At 34.7% G+C, this 24,728-nt stretch overlaps 1 pseudogene; it reads right to left on the bottom strand.

The window, feature by feature from the left end:
* The window catches only part of LOC112307483 (Y-box-binding protein 1 pseudogene), a 149,338-nt pseudogene extending 133,031 nt beyond the window's left edge, over positions 1–16,307 (bottom strand).
* Positions 16,308–24,728: the final 8,421 nt, after the last annotated feature.

The following is a 24,728-nucleotide window of genomic DNA, read 5'->3' as shown; positions in this document are numbered from 1 at the left end:
CTTATTGAAGACATTAGGTCATTATTCTAAGTTTGTGTAACTTTTAAATAAACAATTCCTTTCCTTTTCACCAGTCTCTGGCACTGAGAGACGTCTTTCCTCTGGCGGCGGGCATTGCGAACCTAGCAGGTGGGCGTGGGGGAAGGAACCTCCAGAGACAGAAAGGGGGAATCCTTTCTGTAATAATTTATCATGAAGGAACCACCCCCTCCCCTTGCTCTGTAACAGTTTCAGGTATACATTTCTACAGTACATAATCTGTGTGCTGTATTGTGTGTTTACTACCCCAAGTTAAGTCTTCTTCCATCATCATTCATCCCTTTACCCTCTTCTACCTCCCCTCATGCTCCCCTCCCTCTGGGATTCACTATAATTTTGTCTGTGTCCTTGAGTCTTTCTTTTATTTTTTATTCTCTCTCTCTCTCTCTCTTTTTTACTTAATTCCTTACCCTTCTCAGCCAGACCTCAAACTCCTTTATTCTGACAGTTGTCAGTTGGTTCTCTGTATCCATGATTTTGTCTCCAGTTTGTTGGTTTATTTTGTTCATTAGATTTCATATATAAGTGAAATCATATGGTACATGGTACTTATCTTTCTCTAGCTGTCTTATTTCACTTAGTATAATACTCTCAAGGTCCACCCATGTTGTCACTAAAGATGTTTTTTACTGCCAAATAAAATATTACATTGTATAAATATACCACTTCTTTTTTATACACTTATCTACTTACTGATGGGCACTTGGGCCACTATCAAAAATTGGCTAATGTAAATCATGAATATAGGGATGCATGTATTCTTCAGAAACAATGTTTTGGATTTCCTTGTGTGTATTCCCAGAAGTGGAATTTCTTAAGACAGTGATGAGTCTAGCAAAATGTTTATGTTTTCAAAGAACCAACTTTTAGATTCATTGATCTTTTCCATTGTCTTTTTAGTCATTATTTTACTTATTTCTATTCTGATATTTATTATTTTCTTGCTTCTATTAAATTTTGTTTTTGTTTTTCTTTTTCTACTTCTTTTAGATGAAAGCTAGATGATTTACTTGAGGTTATTTTTTGTTTCTTGAAGTGAAACCTATCTCACTATGAATGTCCCTGTGAGAATTGCTCTTGCTGCATCCAATAAATTTTAAAAAGTTGCATTTTCTTTTCTTTTTTTCCAGGTATTTTTTATTTGTAATTTGGTTTCTTCATCGACAAATTGGTTATTCAGTAGTATGTTTTTAATATCCACATATTTGTGAATTTTCCAGTTTTCATTTTGTAGCTGATTTTTAGTTTCATAGCATTGTGACTAGAAAAAAAAATTAATATGCTTTCATTCTTATTAAATTGAGATTTGTTTTATAGTCTAAAATATGATCTACTTGACACTCAAGAGAATTTGTGCTCTGCTTCTTTTAACTAGAGTATTCTCTATATGTATTAAAAGTCAACCAAGTCTAATGTGTTGTTAAAGGCCAGTGTTTATTGACTTTCAATCTGTATAATCTATCCATGATGTAAATGGAATGTTAGAGTCCACTGATATCATTGTATTTGTTGTCAATTTCTAGCTTTTCCTCTGTCAATATTCACACTGTGTATTCAGGTGCTACTGTGTTGAGTGCATAAATCTTTACAAATATTGACACCTTTATCACAATGCAATGTCCTCTGAATTAAAGTACAGTTTTTGCTTTGAAGTCTATGTTGTCTAAGTATAGCCACATAGGTTTTCTATGGTTTCCATGAGCATGACGCAGCATTTTCTGCCCCTTCACTTTCAGGCTATGTGTGTCCTTACATTCAAAGTGAGTTTTATGCAGGTAGCATAAAGGTAGGTCTTTTTTTTTTTATAACCCATTCAGCCACTTCATGACTTTTGATTGGAGAATTTACTCTATTTATATTTAAAGTAATTATTGATAGGTATGTACTCATGGCCATTTTGCTGTTTTTGAAGTTTTTCTTCATTCCTTTTTTTTTTTTTTGTCCTGATGGCTTCCTTCAGTGTTTTGTTTGAGTGACTTTCCCTTTATATTTTGAAAATTTGTGTCAGTTTTTTGTTTTTTGTTACCATAAGGTTCATATCTAGCTAGCTAGCTAGCTTTTCCACTCCTTCATTTTTCAGTCTATTTGCCTATTTATTTGAAGTGAGTGTCCTATAAGCAGCATATTGATAGGTCATGGTTTTTAATTCATTCATCTACATTTTGACTTTTTATTGAAGTACTGAATCCATTTACAGTTGAAGTAATTATTGATGTGTGCACTTATTGTCATTTTCTTCATTGTTTTCTCTGTTTTATAGTTCCTCTCAGTTACATTCATCTTCTCTTGTACTCTTCTTCCGTGGTTTGATGACTTTCCTCAGTTATGTTTAGATTCCTTTCTTATTATCTTCTGGGTGTCTGCGATGGGTTTTTGCTTTGTGATTATGATGAAGCTCACATACAACACCCTGTTGGCACCACCAAGACAGACGGAGAACACAAAATGGTGCCTGCTAGTTCCTCTGATCCCAGGAAGAGTCCCAACAGGCCCCTTCCACTCATTTTCAGAAAACATTAGTTGAAACATATGACTAGCACATTTTAAATACTAAAGGGAAAGGATTGTTTTCTAAGTTTCCGGATCCTAGTTGACAGTTACCCAAACATAGCACTATATAGCTGACACATAGTAAAAAGTAAATAATTATGTGTTATATGAATAAGTAGCATATATACACCTTTCCTAGGAAATAAATTTTATGCCAAAACTGAGGCAGGTGTAGAAAACAAGGCAGGAACTAGGTATTAGAAATGAAATGAGTTAATGAATTGCCACAGAAGAAAAATCAAAAGGGATCTAAATACATACATACATACATGATATATATGAATATAAACTGACCAAGAAAATGATCACACCCTGATAATATCCACCATTGCTAGACATTGCTCCTAGCTAATCATTTACACATCAGTTTTTCAACAGAGTTCATTTATGATTTCATCAAGAGACTTAATGTTTTCCTTCATACATGTTCCTCATCATCCTAAAGAATTCTAATACTCATGTGGATTATTTATCTAACAATCTTATATTTTTGACCGACTCACCTGCTCCTGCTTTGATTAGACCACATTGGCATATCCTGAAACTTTTATTATTTTACTAATGGATCTCACATCCAAATAGTTAATTATTTTACAAATATCTTGTATCTTCCTGTACTCGTCACTCCAAAATTCCTTTTTCTAGACTCCTTTAGCCAAAGCTAGACCTCCTATTCACTGACTGCACCATTTTCCCTGGTAACCTTAGCCTTCTCTCACATCTTTGTTTTTCCATTAACAACTGTAATTCCATAACCCATTTATATACTGACTTATTTGGAACTTTCCAAACTCTATTACATGTCTGGCAACATTTTTACACTGATTAAATAAGACTACATTCTTCTCCTGACTGAGTACAGAAACTATTGAAGAAAGCAGTGAAAAAAGCAAAGAGAAAGAGAACGCAAGACCGTTTTAATTTAAGGTAATGATTGCAAACATCAGCTGACTTTCAACTACCTCATTAATTCACTAATTTTTTCCTTTACCAGAGTCAGTTTTTTTTTTCCTTCATATCTTGCCTTACAACTACCATTAATACTATCACTCTAATTTGATCGCTTTACCATATATTTATTTAAGGAGAAAAAATATGATAGAATAGAAACGTCCTGTATTTCCTTTTACCAATTTATAAAACTACTTAAATCATTTCTCATATTCTTTATTTTTCCCTACTTATAATGAAATAAATGATCCTGAGTTAATCAGAGGTCAAACCCGTAACTCACAGTTGGAATCCTATTTCATCTTCACTTTTTCAGACTTATCTCGTGCACTTATGTAACCTTTCCCCTTTTGCACTATTAATCTCTCTCTCTCTCTCCCTCTTTCTCTTAGATTGCACTCACTGGGATATAGCAATACTACAGAACAAACACAATTAAAAACTAAGACATAATCAAAACCTTCCCATAACCCTGTGTTCCTTCAAGCTATTGCTCTGTTTTAATTTTTTTTAATATCCATGGCAAAACTTTTTATAATAAGCTCTTAAATTAATGACTGTACTTTCTTAGTGCTGTTTGATCTACAAGCCAATTTTAATCTCAATTCCATCCTTAACTCCTTCCTCAAAACTGTTACATAATGTTCTTCAACAATCTCGTTGTAACCAAAGCTAATAGCCACCTCTTCCCCCTCATTTTACTTGCAGTTTTAGAAACTATTATTCCATGATCCCTTGAAGTATATGTTATCTCAGTTCTGCTAAACAACTTGATCCTTATCTGTCTCTTGCTTTAGAGTTTTCTTCTCTTTAGTCTTTATTGACTAATGTCTTCTCTAAATTCTGCTAGAGAATCATTTCCTCTCATTCCTTAGCTTCTTCTAAGATGTCTCATCAAGTTCTATAAATTTATACATCTAATTATCACATATTTTCTAAATGTTTTTCAACAGTCCTTACTTCCTAAGAGAACTCTAGATTCCTGTACCAAATCATCTTTGGAAATATTTATTTATAATAATTTATAAAGAAGTAATTTATGAATTATAGTAATTTATTCATTTATAGTGATTTATAAATAACTTATTTATTTATAGTTTTCTTCCACTCAGTTTTCCATGCCAGCAAATGGCCACATCTTCAACCAAGTTCAGTGTTTAATCACTAGGGTGTACACTTGGAACTAATATATTGTATGTCAACTGTAATTGAAAAAAATTAAAAATATTTAAATTTATAAAATAAATAAAAGAGAAAAAGTCAGATATTTGTTTGCACTAGAGAACCTCCTTATACAGTCATAAATTTTAATCCAGCTACAGAACTGCAAGACCTCTCTGAGCACCGATTTGGACATAGCTGACAGAGTGGAGCCACAAGAATCAATAAAGCACTGAAAACAAGAAAAAATCCACTTATCTGGGCCAAAAACTTCCGTGTCAACTTGGATTTCTCCCTTTTCCTCAACTTCATTTTCAACCTCATCAATTTAGCCTAACAACTTCTCATCAAAATAAATCCCAGGTTGACCCACTTCTCTCCCAGTTGTCTACTTATGGGTGTAACTATTTCTAGAATTTATTTTGTTGACCTATTTTAACATCAACTCAACAACTGTCTTGATCAATGTAGTTTTATAAAAAATCTTTAACTTGAGTAGTATAAGTTTTCCAAATATATATATATATATATATGTATATATATATATTCAAGTTATCATTTCTATTCTAACTCCTCTGAATTTCTTAAGAGAAGGAAAAGAAGAAGAGAAGGAGCAGGACAAGAAGAATAAATAACCTGCTATTATTTTGTTTGGTAATATGCTGACTGTATAAATCAATTTTGAAAGAATTGACATCTGACAACATTGAGTTTTCTGACACACGAACATAGTATTATATTTTCATCTAAGTCCTCTTTAATTTCAGTAATATCTTGTATTTTCAGTGTGTAATCTTCTATCTCTTTGGTAAGATCTATCACTAATTATATCATATTTTTGATGCAAACATCAGTTAGCACTCAAAAGTGTCTCTTATTCACTGACTAACATGTTCATCAGGAGCCATAACTTTATCTCACATCTCCATTTTTCCCTTAAAAACTATATTCAATAATACATGGCCAAGATAAAAAAGATCATTTCCATTGGTTCTCATAGATGGTAAATGTTACATTTTAGTCTAAGAAAATTGTTAACTACTAATCTATACCATGGTAAATTTAAAAAATACTTGTATAATAAAATTTAGTACATTTGTGATTTATTTGCCTTTTTGTGTGTGAGGAGATAAAAAAATGAGATAATTCATTAGATGATCTCTAAATCCATTTCAGCTGTAATATTCTGTAATTCAAAGTAAACGCTCAGAATGTTATTTCAAGTATTCTGTTCTGTTATTGACCCTAATTAATAACCAGGCCATTGCATGCTGAGCCAGGAGGGTGTAGTCAAAGCTCTTTTGAATGGAAGTATCAGTAACTCATTCTAATTAATTAAAGAAAAAAGTGGGTGATGGGAAGGAATTTATTGTCAGCAGATTAGCTTCTCCACATGAAACCCAATGGCAGAGAGCAGAGTTAAATCTTACACGGAACAGGAGTCAGAAACTCTTAAAAACTCTTAAATGTGATTGCTCTCTTTTAAATCTGGGCCACAAAGGTGTCTTTGCTTTGCATTTCAACACGTACTTGCTTCATTCTTTCACTTTGAAATGTAAATCATTTTGGATCTCAGCATATTCACAGCCAAATAAGTGATCGCCACCAATGTGTGCCACACCAATTTAAGTGCGTAACAGAGACTAACTAAAACTGCTATGTCCCGGTTCCAAATTCATGGAGAGATATTTAGTATTGATCTAATTTCGACCAAATGTCTACACAAGTCAACTGTTGACAGGGGCAAATCTCATCCCACAGGCTAACTACTTGTTTATTAACAGGCAGAGAATTTTGTTAAAGTTTGAAAGGTGTGGGCTGAAAAAATACTCTGAAATGTGTCAAGTACACACAGAAATTATGAGAATATTTAAAAAATACAGGGAATGGATTGCTAAAACTCATATGTTTTTGAACCAAACAATATGAACTTTACAACATTAGAGAAAATTCAATGTATCATGAGCCTGGATTTCTATGGAAACAACAATCAATTCTTTTCTATGGCATTTTTTCTATTTGAACAATGAATTTTGTGGAAATATCTGTTCTATTCATCTACAGCGAAAATACCTCCTATATAAAATCATTTCATGTAGTCATAGACATGTGCACCAGACAGTTTTAAAACCTCAATATCTCTAATTAAATGTCTCTCTGACATATAGCCAGTGGCAGGGGCTCTCATAATTGTGCTAATGACCTGTGAAATCTAAGCAGCACAGGAGTTCTAAGAGCATGAATTGGGAGCATGGAACCATAAAATAAAGATTCAACTGTTCTTTTTCACATTTAGTGCTTACTGTAGCCAAATTGAAATATAATAGTTGCAAAGTAAATTTCTGTATGGAAAATGTAAGCTTAGTGTGAAATTAAATTTAACAAAGTGAATTTAATATGAATTCACCAAAGCAAATGTGGGAAATGAAAGTTCTAATAAACTCTCAAGTGCATGCTATTAAAACAATGGAAATGGGGAAAAATAAGGCATTCCCAAGAAATAGTTAAAGCTGTTATATATACCACTAGGATATTTTATACATATCAACTATTTGGCTAGTTGTATGATTCTATTATCATTGATATATTTTGTGTAATATGTATTACATATACAAAACATATATTAAAGTGAAATTATAGTCAAACAATTCTCTGATCCTTCCTCCTCAGTAAATAGAAGAATCAATTGCTATATTAATTATATTGGAATGGCAAAATAGAAATCGATTTTTAATTTCATTTTTGAAGGTGATGTTAAAAAGAAAGAAAATATTTTTCATAAAGAGACTTGAGCTACATTCATTCCCATTTTCTATCTACTGTGCATAAAACATTTGGAAACCTCAGTGAGTTAGGAATAAGGAGTATACTCTGATAACAAAGATATGTAAAGTATATGATAATCCCATGATAAAATGAAAGATGCTTGTGGAAACATAAAATGATTTTTTACCTTATCTATTCAAATGAGTGATATCTCTCATTGGTATAACATTTTTTGGTTTTCAAAGCATGGCCACATATGCAATCTGAATTGTCAATTGAAACAAAAAGGAAGTAAACGTAGACCAAGAAACTGGGTTTAGAGGGGCTGAATTGTCACATGATTAAGGATTTATAATCTGATGATTATTCTCTACATAAAACTGAAAATAATATTCACTTGTATTGATAATACCTCTAAAACTCATTTTTGAGGTCATGACAATTCTATGAGAATGGATACATAAAATCGATCTTGAAAATGACAATCATTTGATGACAGCTCACTGTTATTTCATTCCTTATTACAATTTTAAGTGACAAATAAAATGAATATTTATTTTATGAGAATTATCTCACTTTCTTCTTAAACTCAGCAGCTTAATGTGAAGGGGAAGTCATAAATATTTCCATTTTATTTCTATCATTGTTCAGAATACAATAAATTCTTGACAATCGAGTCAATATTGTTGGAGGGTCAGGTTGAAACTGGAAAAGACACCAATAGTGTTTGGGCTGCCTGTCACTACCAAACCCAATAAGCAATGACAGCAACTGAATCTTTATGGGCACTTTATTCAGCTGGCCAGCAATCTGAGAAGATGGTGGGTTTGTACCCTAAAAGAACTGTCCCATCTTTTCTTTCCAGGCCAACATTTTTATACCAGGGAAAAGGTGCAGTGAAGGGTTTTGAAGTTCAGGCAGGATTAGGTAAAGAAAACTGCAACATTCTCACCCCGGGCAGTTAGCTATTCCCAGGGGTGTGTGATTGGGTGGTTGTCTGTCTTTCTCTGGAACACAAAGGCCTAGGTGCCTCCACTTGTCCCCAGGCAGTATCTTTAGCAGTGTCCCAGGAGGTCGGCTGTTCTCCCAGCAGCCAGGATGGGCCTTATCTGTAGGATCTGAAACAAAAGCTTTAACATGTGCATCACTTAGTAGGTTTATAACTATTTACCTTAAACTAAAATTTTCCAACTCTTGAGTCCACTATCAAGGTCATTTATGGTTGTTAATAATTGGGTTTTTCAGCTACTTGATTACTATTTTAAGAGAGTATTTAACAATCATAGACACAGACATACACAAGCACATACACAGAGTAATCGTAAAATAAAGTGGCATAGTTGCAAGAAGGCCCATCCTTCCCTACATCTTACTTCTTGTTGCAAGACAGGGCATTTGCTGGCCTAACCTTGTTCCTGGAGATGGATGTAGCTGATGGAGTTGATGCTTCTTGACTGTGCTATGTTTCTTTCAATTGGAATAGAAAGTAAAATGGGAATTTATCTTTACTGTAAGAATTTCAGTTAAAGGCTAAAAGTCAGAGATGATCAATGATATATGTCCCTACATTCTAAAGTTAAATATAATCACATACTCAAAGGATTACTGAGAGGAAGCCAAATGGTCAGATGACCATCATCCTCAAAAAGCTATAAGAGAAAACATTAGGAATTCAGTGGAGGAGATTATTCTTTAAAGGAAATTTCAAACCCACAACAACTCTGTTTTTTTCTTCTCTTTCTTTTAATTACAGAGGATAAAAGACAACTGCATCTCCTATAATTCAAGTCACTTGATAAGGTACATATATGTGTGTGTGTGTGTGTGTGTGCGTTATTCATTTTTAGAGAGAGGGTAAGGGAAGGAGAAAGTGAGGGGCAAAAACATCAGTGTGTGTTTGCCTACTGGGGACCTGGCCCTCAACCCAGGCATGTGCCCTGACTGGGAATCAAACCAGCACCCCTTTGGTTTGCAGGCTGGCACTCAACCACTGAGCCATACCAGACAGGGTGTGTGTGTGTGTGTGTGTGTGTGTGGTTTTTAAGAGGAGAAATAAATATCTTGTAGTCTACTTGAATGTTGAATGAATAGGAAAGATGCATAGGCCAAGTAGCTATTGAAATAGAAAGTGAGAGACAATTTTGGAAGAATTAAAACTAGCTCCTTAACGTTTCCAGATGAGTCATATATACTGGTACCTGCTGGTAAAATCTGAAGGCAGTTGCTGACTTGAATATCTCTAAGTGGCAAAGAAACCAGAAAGAGGACCAGCTGCTTTCTGAGGTAGCAGAAAAGCATGGGTGAGTTTCAAGGCTTCAATTCTAAACCGTGAAAAGTAACTGAGTTTCAGTTTTCATAAAAAGATATTTATCAAGAGAACTATCTTCTGAATAAGGGTACTCAGGGGTGAGAGGGAGATCACCACTGTGTCAAAGCTAAAGAAGTATGGCCAAAATCAGTTAGAGAATGCACTGCCTGTGTTAGAAAGTGGTTAGCAGGTCCAGAGGAATCTTCATTGTCTCTGAAAGAACCATGAATATGTGCCTCAAAGAAACTATCTTTTGGGGGAAAAAATGTATTTGAATCAGCCAAGAGAGAACTACACATTTTGAAAGCTACATTGATAGACCCTTGTCCTGGATCTGAAACCGTTCCACTCTGCTCAATTCTGGAACAGCTGAAATCAACAGATGAAGGCTAGGTTGAAGGCTAGGTGTTGGAGGTGGTATTGGTGACTGAAAGAACAGATCATGCTATTGCTCCCCTACAGTTCTCAATGATCCACTGATTAGGCATGAGACCACTGACTAGGATTCACATAAGAGGGAGGAGTGTAAAGAAAGAGAGGAGTCTAACATTTTGATTTAATAAGAGGTTAAAATTTAACATTAAATTGGATCATGCCCTTAGTATGTGAAAATAAGATTGCTTTATAAGATTCCTCCCATCATAAGCTCTTTCATTGGCTTTCATACTCTCAAGGTCCAATAGTTAGAGGTCTATTAATCATTGGCTCCTCTCTATCCTCTTGTTAAAGAAGATGAAATTTACTAACACTATTGTGGTCACGTGGCTGTTCACCAAATAATTTGTCTCTCTACTTTCCCTGCAATGTGCTTTGGCCAAAAAAGCATATTAGTGTTGTACATCGCACTGGAAGTAAAAGTAAACAGACTGATTATGATTCATCACCTTGATTCGCCACTTCTTCAGTAATCAAGAGTAAATGTATTGTGATAATACCTTGGAATGTCTGCATCTTCATGTCACTTTCCATGAAAACATAAATAGATTCCATGGTACAGGATATGCCATTATCATCCCTTAAAACAAACTTCATTCCTTTTTCCCTCTCAAGTTTCAGTGTTAACTCTAATTTTCTTGAATCAACCTTGCTTTATTATTTTCAAAATTTATTATAACATATTCTTCCTCTTTCTTCTTATTTGTTTTGTGACAATTTTCTATTCCCAATATTCATGAATCTCTCATCAAGATAGCTCTGAAGCCACATGCTCCATGATTAAAATTAATAAATAAAAATTCACATATACTTGTCTTCTAAGGAATTTTTTGCACTCAAATTTGTGTTCATTATTTAAATGAGACAGTGCCATAAAAATAAAAATTTTGATATAATATTTATTGAAGTAAAAAATGATATTCATTATAGTGGATGTGGATTTAATTTCTATAAAAGCTGCTAAAAAGGCTGAAGTTTAAAAGGCTATTTTTACAGATATTATTTCCAATATATATGCACAAATGTATATATGTATATACATACATATTTTATATACATATAAATATATATGTGTATATGTCTACATGCATATATATATTAAAAAACACACACACATCCATATATACATATCCATAGATATTAAGATCACCTGTGTGTATTGGAGAAATATAGTTAAATCTTCTATCAACCTAGAAACCTCTCCACAAAAATATTAGAAAAGGAAAACTGTTTTATTATTGAATTAGAATTAAACCATAATGTGATGCATGTAATAGGCAATCTGCTAAGAGACTGAAAAGACAGAAAGAAATCTTACCCTTTATATTACTAACTCAATGTATATGTTCTCCAGATAAACAATAACGAGTCCTCAAGTAAGAGGAATTGACAACACCATTTGCCATACATATTTCATCCTAAATTCACTGGATAGACATTTGTTAATTGACTTTATCCAAAGCAAAAATATACCTCTCACATCTTTATGGCTGGAGATAGTCCCCATTTTGGGACCAGCTGGAAGTTAGGCTGTTCTCCCCTAGAAACTGCGTAGTAGGGGGCCTTGTTCCCTGGATGATTACATTTCATTGGCCTGATTCCCAGGCCTTTGGGAAAGGCATTCCTGTTATAACACAAACATCTGTTTTCTTCATCTTTTAAAGGTAAGAGGAATATAGTCAATAATGTTATGAGAAGTATCAGTTATGACAGATTATTAAAATTAGAGGAATAATCACATTGCAAGTATAAAAATGTTGATCACTATATTGTACCCCTAAAATTAATATAACAGATGTAATATTATATATCAAAACACTTAAATTAAAATTAAAAACTAAATAAACAGATTTATACACATTTCAAATAGACAAAGAAAGAAATTGCAATTACAAATTTTCAAAAGTAAATTCTCTAAGAAAATGAGGGGAGAAACACAGCTGAAAGAAGTCTCTTCTGTTACTTTCAGCAAGGAAAATTAGGCTTCTTAATTTTTTAAATTTATTTGAATAAATATTTACATATATTTTCTTCTGATTTTATTTTTTGAGACTTTTACATGTATTTTATTTTTGCTTTTTATTTAACCTTTATTGTATTTTTTCCTTACTCTTTATCACTCTTATACCCCCTTTCCCCTCAATCACCACACCGTTGTCCATGTCCATGAGTCCTTTTTCTTTTTGCTAAATCCCTCTACCCCTTAACCTCTCCCACCCCAGCTGTCATCCTGCTCTCCATCTATGAGTCTGTCCCCATTTTCCTTGTTAGTTCAGTTTGTTCACTAGATTCCACATACGGGTGAAATCATATGGTATTTGTCTTTTTCTCACTGGCTTATTTCATAGCATAATGTTTACCAAGTCCATCCATACTATCACAAAGGAAACATTTCTTTTTTCTTTTTTACAGCTGAGGAGTATTTCACTGGGTAAATGTCCCATAGTTGTTTTATCCACTTATCTACAGTTGTACATTTGGGATGCTTCCATATTTTGGCAATTGTAAATAATGCTGCAATGAACTTAGGGGAGCTTATGTTCTTTCAAATTAGTGTTTTGGATTCCTTCATTTATATTCTGAGAAGTGAGATTACTGGTTCAAAAGGTAGATCCATTTTTAATTTTTTAAGGTATCTCCACACCGCTTTCCACAGTGGCTGCACCAGTCTGCATTCCCACCAACAGTGCAGAAGGGTTCGCCTTTCTCCACATCCTTGCCGGCACTTGTTTGTTCATTTACTATGATAGCCATTCTCACAAGTGTGAGATGGTATCTCATTGTGGTTTTAATTTGCATTTCTCTGATGATTAGTGACATTGAGCATCTTTTCATATGTCTATTGGCCATCTGTATGTCCTGTTTGGAGAAGTATCTATTCAGGTCCTTTGCCCATTTTTTAAATTGGTTTGTTTTATTGGTGTTGTGTTTTATAAGTTCTTTACAAATTTTGAATATTAACCCCTTATCAGACATATCAGCAAATGTGTTCTTCCATTCTATGGGTTGTCTGTTTATTTTGTTGATAATTTCTGTTGCCTTGAAAAAGCTTTTTAGTTTGATGCAGTCCCATTTGTTTATTTTTTCTCTTGTTCCCCTTGCCTGGTGATATATATCTGAAAAAAATATTGCTACAAGCAATGTCCAAGATTTTTTTGAGTTTTTCTAATTTTTATGGTTTTGGTCTAACATTTAGGTCTTTCATTTTTTGAATTTATTTTTGTATGTAGTGTAAGAAGGTGATCCAGTTTGATTTTTCTACATATATCCATCCAATTTTACCAGCATCATTTATTGGGTAGACTATCTTTAGCCCATTGTATGCATTTGCTTCCTTTGTTGAATATTAACTGACTATAAAGGCGTGGGTTTATTTCTGGGCTCTCTATTATGTTCCAATGGTCTATGTGTCTGTTTTTATGCCAGGACCATGTTTTGATTACTATGGCCTCATAGTATAGTTTTGTATTAAGTAGCCTGATTCCTGCAAGTTTGTTCTCTCTCAGGATTGCTGTTGCTATGCAGAGCCTTTTGTAGTTGCATAAAAAGTTTTGAAATATTTGTTTTGTTTCTGTGAAACATGTCATTAGAATATTTACAGGAATTGCATTGAATCTATATATTTTGGGGGGTAGCATGGGCATTTTAATGATGTTAATTCTTCCTACCCATGAACATGGTATGTGCTTCCACTTATCTTTACCTTCTTCAATTTATTTCTTCAGTGACTTATAATTTTCAAAGTACAAGTCTTTTACATCCTTGGTTTGGTTTATTCACAGGCATTTTATTCTTCATGTAGCATTTGTGAATGGGATTGTTTTCTTAACTTTCCCTTCTGTTAGTTCATTATTTGGACATAGAAATGCAACTTATTTCTGGATATTAATTTTGTATCCTGTTACTTTGCTGAATGCATTTATTAGTTCTAGTATTTTCTTGCTGGAATTTTTTGGATTGTCTATATACATTACCATGTCAACTGCAAATAATGACAGTTTTACTTCTTCCTTTCCAATGTGGATATCTTTTATATCTTCTTCTTGTCTGATTGTCATGGCAAGGTCTTCCAGTACTATGTAATAAGAGAGGAATAAGAGAGGTAAGGGTGGACATTCCTGTTTTGTTTCTTACCTTAAGGTGAATGCTTGTAGTTTCTACCCATTAAGTATGAAGCTGGCAGTGGGTTTGTCATGTTTGGCCTTATTTATGTTAAAGTATGTTCCCTCCAATTTCACTTTGCTGAGACTTTTTATCATAAATGGGTGCTGGATTTTATCAAATGCTTTTTCTGTATCTATTGATATGATTATGTGGTTTGGAAGACAAGGTAAACATGAATACCCAGGCAGAAAAGAAAAAATAATTTTAAAAAAATTAAGAGAGCTTAAGAAACATTTTGAATAATGTGTGTAACAATTTCTGCATCATGGGGATACCAGAAAGAGAAGAAAGTGAACGAGGGATCAAGAAACTATTTGAAGACATCATGACAGAAAACTTTCCTAATCTGGTGAAGGAAAAAGACAGACAAGTCCAGGAAGCTCAGAGAGTTCCAGACAAGTTTGACAAAGAGAGGCCTACACTGAGACACATCATAATTAAAATAACAGGGCTTAAACACAAGGAGAGAACCCTAAAAGCCACAAGAGAAAAGCAGGTAGTTACATATAAGGGAGCACCATGACTGTCATCTGATTTCTCAACAGAAACAGTTCAGGACAGAATGGAGTGGCACGAAATATTCAAAGTGATGAAAAACAAGGACCTACAACCAAGGCTACTTTACCCAACAAGAACATCATTTAATATCAAAGGAGAAATAAGGACCTTCCCAGACAAGAAAAAGCTAAAGGAGTTGTTAACACCAAACCAATACAGCAACAAATGTTAAAGGGCTTGCTATAAGAAAAAAAAAGAAAAACAGAAAGAAAAAAACTAATAGCAGAAAATAGTCTAACAATAAAATGGCACTAACTACATATCTATCAATAATCACCTTAATTGTAAATGGTTTAAATGCTCCCACCAAAAGACATAAGGTAGCTGGTTGGATAACAAAATAAAATCCATATATATGCTGCCTCCAAGAGACACATCTATGGTTTCTATGTATTTTTTCATGCTGTTGAGTATATTTATAATTATTACTCTAAATTCTCTGTCTAATAAATCGCTTGCCTCCATTTCATCTAGCTCTTTTTCTGGAGAATTCTCTTGTTCTTTCATTTGTGGTCTGTTTCTTTGTCTTCTCATTTTGGCTGCTTCTTTGCATTTGTTTATAAGTATTAGGTAGCTCTGCAAAGACTGTGGTATAGGCCTTTTTCATATGCTGCTTGTGACTGGCCCTGGTCAACCTGTTTTGAGCTATCAGCAATCTACAGCTCGTGGCTCCTCTGCTGGGCCTCTGTGTGCAGAAAGAACCAGGCTGTGCACCATAACTGGCTTTTATCATCACCAGGCCCTGGGAAGGGTCAGCTGAAATCTCCTAGAGCTCCCAGATTTCTGCCTTAGTTGTTAAACTAATCAATAGTATACCCTCTAGTTGTAATCACCAGCCTAAATTAAGCACCACAGGGTGGGATAAAGTAGTTCCTGTGGGTGCGCTATTGCTTCCCCTCAGGCTGATGCCATTCAGAGAGTAGTGCTCTGCAGTACCAGGAATGAGTCAGCACAGGGATCCTGGAAGCTGTTCCATTAGTTCTCTCCCCAGAGCCACCAATGCCAGACTTTCCTCAAGTGTCTCTTATACACTCTGCCCTCCCTCTGCCAGAGCCCCAGGTTAAGTGGCTGCAAATAAAATTTTATGTATTGGCTCTTTAAGAGGTTCTCTGAGTCTCCAGCTATTTCTCCTTGAAAGATCAAAACCCTGGTGCTCTTCCCAGCTGGATGTTATATTGGTTCCTTTCTGGCCCTGGAATTGTAGGCTGGGGAGCCAAGCTTGGGGTTTAGACCCCACACTTCTCAGGCGGAACCCTTCGGCCACCGAAATATCCCTCCGAAGCTTCAGTTGCTGCCCATGGGAGCCCAGCGCCTCTTCTGCACTCCCCCCGGTCACATTGTAGTGAAGTGTTTTCTTCTGTCTGTCCTTGGTCATAAGGTTTCTCTGCAGCTAGCATTCAGTTTGTTATTCAGGATTATTTCTCTACAATTTAATTTTAATTCCAGATTGTTCCTGGGACAAGGTTAGTGTAGCTTCCACTTACTCCTCTGCCATCTTGGATCTCTCCAAGCTTCTTATTTTTAATTTGTATTTGCCTTTAACAGTGCATGTGTAATAACTTTCTTAGTCATTACATTAATTTAAGAAGTAACAATAATTCACATGCTTTTTAATTTTAAAAATGACAACTTATTTTTTCAATATTTTAAGATTTTAGGCAAACTTAATTTAGAAAATTTATTTTAGGGTAAAAATAGAAATAGACTTTGCTTTTCCAGTTTGTTATCATTATCTTTTGTCAACAATGCTTTTTAATATGTAATTTAATAAATACCTCTCTAAACTGTGTATCAGAGTTTCCTATGGTATGAGATATCCCATTTTCAACTTAAAAATTCAAATTTCAAAATAAGAAAATTATATATTAAAGCATTTAATATATACATATAGGCACAGATATCACGTGTACTGATGAATGAATTTTTACAAAAATAACAGTGACAGAACCAGTACTCAGTATGACAAAATGCTGAGTTTCACTTGTACCTGTTTCCACTTATTGCCCTTCACCAACAGTAATTACTATCTTAAGTTCAATAACCATAAATTTTCTGTGAACATTTTTGAAGTTTATATAAATAAAATATAAAGAATTCATTCTCTTATGTCTGGGTTCTTTTATTCATCATCAAGTTTGTGAGCTCTATCCGTGTTTGCATGTATGAAATGGAATGTTCATTCTCAATGTTGTGTGGTGATTCTCTGAATGAATCCATCATGATTTATCCATCCTAGAATTGATGGGCATTTGGGTTATATTCAGTTTGGGAAATAATGCTGCTAGCAATATTCTTATGCATGTCTTTTGGTGAACATGTGTATACATTCCTTTTAAGTACAGGCCTGTAAGTTGCTAGGTCATAGGACATGAGCTCACTCAGCTTTGGTCAAAATTAGCAAATATTTTTCAGTGCAAACATACCAATTCAACCTCCCTAAAATATTTGTTTTCCTAGCCAATGAAGTTTGTCAGTGACCATTGGTCCACGAAATTCTCTGGATGTACATGTTCTTCATTATCTTGAAATAGCCTGCTCAATAAAACAACACAATGACCTTTTGAATTCTTACTTACGGTTACACTCAGGTTGCATAGGACGCCCTGGGCGTCATATATGCTCTAAACCAGCAGTCTATATATACAGGTGCTTCTCCCATAACAAAGATTCATGGATTTGTGAGCCCAAGGGTGAAAATGAGAAGTGCCCATGTTCACAGTTTAAAATCCTATCCCTATGACCTTAAGTTCTAATGGTCTAGAGGTTTTAAATCCAAAAGGAGGACTATTTCTATCATTGACAAAATAATGACTCTATTCAACTAGAGTTTTAGACAGCAAATCTAACCACGATTGGTTACTTCTGCCAATAAATAAACAAATAAATAAGGTGCTTTAGGTTCTGTTTGGGAAACTGACTCTGGCAGTCAAGGAGACAGAGGGTTGCTATTATACAATGTGTACTCAGGATAATATGTCTGGTGGTTACATAAGTGATCTGCTGGAGGTCTCTTAATGCCCCCAAGTCCTCTAGTTAAAGTCGATGGAAAAGTTGCATTATGTTAGAGGTAAGCATGACTATATTACTGTTTTTATTGAAAATCAAGTGTTTAAAATATATGGATAATAAGTGACACAAAGTGAAGTGCATTGGCTTTGTGATGCACTAGTTTGCCTATGCCGAACTACTTTTCTTTGAATGTCCCTACTTGCATGTTTGTGATGAGATTAGGTGGTAAGAAACATTTTTGTAAAGATTGGGAGGATAGAAATGAAGAGGGAACTTATGGATTTTCACGTGTGGGAGGCTACAGCAAGGTCACTGGGCACTTTTAGAGACAGCACATGTTAGTGCTTTCTGTTGGCTGAACTTGTATGGGCAGAACTGCAGCTGGTCTGCAAACTGATATTCAGTTTCTATGGATCCTGGGCCAGGAGTGTGTTTAGCTGGATGAAGAGGGGCAGCAGATTCTCATGGAGGGCACCAGTCTCATCACGGTCAGAAGCAGTGAGAATTGAAATGGATTCAAGCTAATCCTTGTGGGTTCTAATTTTTGCACAAGCCGCAGTTTATCTTTGCTCTCCCTTTTATCTATTCTTCCTTCCTTTTCCATCTTTCTTTCCTAACCATCTACACTATAGACTTCAAGCTCCAGCATGAAATATGAAAATCAAAGTCTAATATAGACAAATAGTAGTTCTATTTGTCTCATTAAACTCTCACTGATAAAAGTGGAAAGGGATGTTTTCATTGAGTGGAACATAGTTGGCTAAACACTGAATAGAAGGATGGATGAGTTGGCTTCTCTTTAACTTTCCCTTTAGGAATTTATCATGACTCAGGATTCTTTTTTTTTTTTTTAATAAATTAGGAAGGCTAACTTATCAATTAGGGAAAAATTGGAGTTAAGAAGTAAGTATTAAAGTTAAACCCAGTAAAATTATTCATGGTGGAATTATTCAAACAGGAATGTATTATTCATGGAGACTGTATTTGTGAATTTGACTCCTCATTACAATGTATTTATAACTCCAAAGCCAGTACTCCCAGCACTTTCATGGTGATGCCCAGATGTGTGCAGAACAGCAAGCTTTGGGAGTCACTTAAAACACGCCATCCCGGTTTGAGCTGAAAACAGCAGAGCTCTCATGCTCGCTTCAGTCCTCATACTAAACACAAGAGAATATGTGGCAGACTAACTAGTGCCATTGTTTTTGCATTTGGGGCTTTTTGATGGTGATTTCCCTGTTTAAAAATGGCCCTCTAATATAGTGCTGAAGTGCTAGCTAATGTTTCCGATCATGGGAAAACTGTAATGTGGATAAATACATGTTTAGGTTTGCTTCCTTCAGTCATGCCCTGTAGTGCTATTGGCCAGGAGTTCAATGTTAATGATTCAATGATGTGTATATTCAGGAAAAGGAAGAGGAAATTCACTGGTCTGTGCATGTGGCCATTAGAGAAAGTGCTAATGTAACATCTACAGGGCCTGATGAAGTTATAGAAAAGCAGCTAAATTTGTGTATTCATGAGATAGTGACCAATTTTTAAAAAGTGTGGTGGGCAGCATAGTTGTGAGGCGGAAAATCAAAGAAATGTGGTTGTATTGCCCAGTGTCAGGAAAATGTTAAACTCTTCTCAACTAGTGAAGGTGGCTTTGCACGTTTCAAAGGGTCATCCCGCGTGAACATCTGAAGATTGCGAGTGAGGCATGTGAGGCAGGTGAGGCAGATGAAGAGGCTGCAGACAAATTTTTAAAATTTTACTAAATATTACATAGGAAAAGTTTTATAAGAAAGGGAGTTTTCTCAACCATGAGAAGACTGTCTTGTTCAATGCAGATATTGCATATATACCTATATAATCCATATGGCCTCCACAGCCCCTAGCTTATATCGTTTGATGACTTAGCAAATAATTATTGTAAGAAATATATATTAAATATGGTGTCTATAAACAGAAACACATATATAACAAAGCTATGCATCAACCATCTGATAAAAAGATAACCACAGTCTCTTAGGAACCTAAACCCTGTATTTCCCCTAGGAACAATGATTCCCTGTTCACTAATTCTGTGTTTGTGGCAACTTTATAGAGCACAGGTGGCAAACACAAGGCCTGCGGGCCGAATCCCCCCCCCCCACCTTGTTGTCTCTGGCCTGGCACCTTGCTTCTACCCAGCGGCAGCACAGAGCTCTTGCTTAATTGTTTAGGAGTAGTTAACATATATACAGGACTAAATTTACATTCAGCCCTTTGAAGGCAACCATGAGGCTGATGTGGCCCCCGGTGAAAATGATTTTGACAACCCTGTTATAGAGTGTAACTTCCTTGAGAAATGAAATTTGACTATATGTATGTAAATTACTTTGAGCTGAAATGGGAGATTTTGTTATATAATAAATATGAATAATAGATTTTTTTATGTTTTGTAGAATTTCAAATAAAGCTCTCCCAAAATATGGCACTTTCAATATGAATAGTAGACCAGTTTTCTAAGAATCTCAGAGAATGTGTAAACATTGGATTCCTGTTTTATTTGAATATATTCAAACAAGTGCTTGCATAAATTAGTTGTGCAAAATATCTGTCCTCTTACCTAAAGAACTGGCAGTTATCAAAATTTATGAGATCATTGGTGTTTTTTAGCAGGTCTCTAGATTAATAGACACAGCCTAATTTTTTCTGCACCCCTTAGGTAAAGAGCAGCATAGCAAACAGAAAATAAGTGAGAATCTACAGCAGAGATTATACTCATCTTTTAACATAGTGGTTAGAAGTTCCCTCAGACTATGCTTATTACACAAGGCTGCATGCTGTCCTAGGGAACCAACCTGGTAGAACAGCGATTTTCAACCTATTTCATCTCATGGCACCCATTAACTAATTCCTAAAATTTTGTGGCACACCAAAAAATATATTTTGCCAATCTGACAAAAAAAGGTATAATTTTGATTCATTCACACTAGATGGCTATTGTGTTGGCCGTTGTCATTTTTTTATTTGATCACCCAAGGGAAAGCAGGTCACTGCCCCTGACTAAATAGTCAGGTATTGCATGATTTAAAAATTCTAGCAACATACATGTTGAAAATCTCTGTTCTAAAATAATGATGAGCTAATGAGTTATTCAGTAGGGGAACGGATTCCACTATATGTAAGATGTTTCATTTTATAGTCTTTCTTATTATCCCACACAGCTATCCCACAAGTGCTGGGGAGCACTACTTGTGCCATGAAATGTTAGGAAAATTCCACAGGGCCAACGTCATGTAATATTAGAAGCTAATAATAGGAAATTTTCCTACATTAGTTATTGAATTTATTATTGTGATTAATAAAATGTGTTTCAAGGCATCATACATTTATAGGATCTATCAGGAAATAATCTTATTTATTGAAGAGTTATTTAATAATGTTAGTAAGAAACTGGATCACACTGAAATCATGTCAGTCGCAAAGAGTCAATCCATAAAATAAACTTTTTCATCTGAGCCCAGTAGATCTTACAGAAGAGCAGCATAAACTCACAGTCATTAACCAGTGTTTATTGTATAGATTCATCCCAGAATTCAGGCCTCTGGGAAAACATGTATGTAGTGAAGCAATTGCTTACTGAATAGGACTCTGATAGGCTGTATGAATTAATACAGTATTCAGGGACTGGCTTAGAACTCAAAACAGCTTGCAAAGTGTTTGATGATGGTAATGACAATGTCAACAAAGCTGAGTGATATGATTCACTTTCTGATCAGACATTATGTGTTTAGTTACTGAGATAGAATATATACTGACAAGGAACCTGATATGCTGATTAGATATTCTTCCTCTTATTTTCCTACTGTCAGTAATCATTATTTATGCATTATCCTAATAGTTCTCACTAGGTAATAACAATTATAGTGCCTTCGTAAGTTCATGGATGTCTATGGTGGAGGAGTTCAACTCCATGAAAAAAAAAAAGGTCCCTATTTTGTGACAGAGAAAATCAAGTATGATAAAACAGAAAACAAAAAGAAAACTCGAGACCTAAATTAAATGTGGAAAACAAAGTAAATAGTAGACATGAGACACACATATGAGATTTGGTGTTTATGTATGAGGTCTGTCCAGAAGGTGTCCAGCAATGCCATATGAGAAATAGAGACATTCACTGAAGGAGATACAAGATACTAGAAACATTGTACATAGGACAGTGATGCCTCAGTCCCCTTCAAAGTAGGCACCGTGGGACCTCACACAGTTCTCCCAGCATCGTTAGCAACTGCAGAACAATGGTTCTTCCGCTTTGGTAGCAGAAACCATGGGGTGAATTTTGCCACAATATGGTTCATGCCAAGATCCCACATTAAAATCTCAGGCACAGTCGTTTTTGGAATCCCTAGGTCAGCTTCTCGTTATTTCACTGTCAGTCACCAATCTTTGTTGATTGCAGCCCACACGCGTTCAACATTCTCAGGTGTCTTGCTTGTTGCAGGCCTTCCAGAATGTGGATCACTTTCAACAGATTCTCAACCATCTTTGAAGCACTTGTTAGGCCAATACCAGGTGTACCCTAACACCCAAACCAGACATTTCCCTCACACTAAAAACAAAAGAAAACCACAGACCTCATGAACACGAATGCAAAAATCCTCATAAAATATTGGTAAAACAAATCTTTCAACGTATAAAAATAATTACACACCATGACCAAAGGGATTTATACCAAGAATGAAAAGATGGTTCAATATTCAAAAATCAAATATTATAACATATCACATCAGCAGTCTAATGAAGAATAAATCACATGATCATATTAACAAATGCAAAACATCATTTGACAAAATCTAATGCCCACTCATGGCAGTAAATAATACCTACCAGAAATTAATAAATTAATAAAATAAATAAATGGAAAACAAGAAATGCCCTACAGTTAGCATTGGACTTAATAGTGAGAAGTTCTAGGTCTTCCCACTAAGGTCAGAAACAAAGCAAAGATCTCCCCTTGCGCCACCGCTTTTTCGCATCGTACTGGGAGTTCTAGCTAATGCACTAAAACCAGAAAAAGGAAATAGAGGTACACAGATCAAGAAAAAAGGAAATAAAACTGCCTTTGTCATCAGATACTCTATTCTAATAAGTGACAAAATAAATAAATCAAAAGAAATCTTGGAACTAGTAATAAGCAATTATAGCAAAGTTGCAGTATACCAGTTAATACTCAAAGCCATTGCTTTCCAATATGAAATTAAAAACATACTGCCATTTACATTAGCAGCCCCAAAATGAAATACTTACTTATATATCTCACAAAATGTGTACAAGATCTATATGATAAAACTATGAAATTCTAATGAAAAATATCAAAGCAGAACTAGAAAAATAGTCTCTGTTCATAAAAAGAAAGACTCAATATTATTAAGATGTAAGTTCTTCCCAGTTTGATCTATGGATTCAATGTGACCTCAGCCAGAATCCAGCAGGTTGTTTCATGCATACGAGCAAGTACTGGTAGGTAAAAAGATCAGTAGTTGCGAGAGATTTGGGGACAGGAAAGGATGAACTGTTGGAGCACTGAGTGTTTGTAGGGCAGTTAAATTATATGAAATTACAGTGGTAAATAAGTATCTCTATATTTTTGTCCACCTCCATACACTGTACAGCGTTAAAATGAATCCTGATGTGAACTATGGACTTTGGGTTATTATGATGTGTCAGTGCAGATTGATTAATTGTAACAAATGAACCACTCTGCTTGGAGAATTTGTTAGTGGGAGGCAAAGGGTATATGTGAATTAGTAGGGGCAAGGGTTATATGGGAAGTCTATATGTCCTCCTCCCAAATATGATATGAGCCCAAAACAGCTCTAAAAATAAAGTTTATTCCAAAAAAATTGAAATTTTCTGTATTCAGAACATGATTTTAAGAATTAAATATTTTAAAAAGATAATTAATGAATAATTTAAATTTTAATTATTAGCAAGAATGGCAATAGACTTTCTATTCTCTCTATTTTGAACACAATTTTTTCAACATAAATACATGCTATATTTTATAATTAATGCTAAAATTCTCATGATTTTTGAAATGAGAACCATAAATAATTACCCATGCCACTCATGTTTGTATTAGAACCAAATGTCAAGGGTAATCGTGACACTGGACTTGACAACCAAGAAGTATACAGAAAAAATATTAAATGTTTGTTCTCCTTTCCTGAGCAAGAAGACTTTAAAAGTTCTTCACTTGCTTTGTGAAGGCTGTTGGTGATTGTGCCTTCATGCCAGGCGGCAGTGATAGTGATGGATGGTGTTGATGCCTTAGGGTGATACCTAACTAAATGAGCTGGCAAAGCTAAACCGTGCTCATTTCCCATCTTTTATACTGTGTAGTAGAGATGCTGTTCAGACACCATTCAATTGGCTTTGCTTACATTATGATTTAATTGTTTATGAAGAAGTAATGAAAATTTAGAAATGTATAACAAAAAGGGAGAAATGTGCTTTTATTACACATACTAAGAATAAGTTATGCTAACTGGAGTCCAGGGAGCCTTAGGAATGTTAAAGTAATTTCACTTAAAAGCTCTTTCTTCTTTAAATTTTATTTTATTATAATTGCTAAGAGAAACAACTTTCTGTGAGGAGACTATAAAAAGTGATAACTTGTGATGAAGTATTGCAAAATTATAAAAGCTTAGAGGTTGGAAGTGTGTAAAAACACGCTGATAATGATCTCATTAACATATCTCTCTGACTATCTCCTTTTTGTACCCTTTCTTTTCAGCCTGCTGCTAGGTAAATAATT

This window comes from Desmodus rotundus, chromosome 1, assembly GCF_022682495.2.
Source record: "Desmodus rotundus isolate HL8 chromosome 1, HLdesRot8A.1, whole genome shotgun sequence".
In the NCBI taxonomy this organism is placed as follows: Eukaryota; Metazoa; Chordata; class Mammalia; order Chiroptera; family Phyllostomidae; genus Desmodus; species Desmodus rotundus.
The sequence above is the reverse complement of the archived record's forward strand: the minus strand, read 5'-3'. Positions and strand labels throughout refer to the sequence as shown.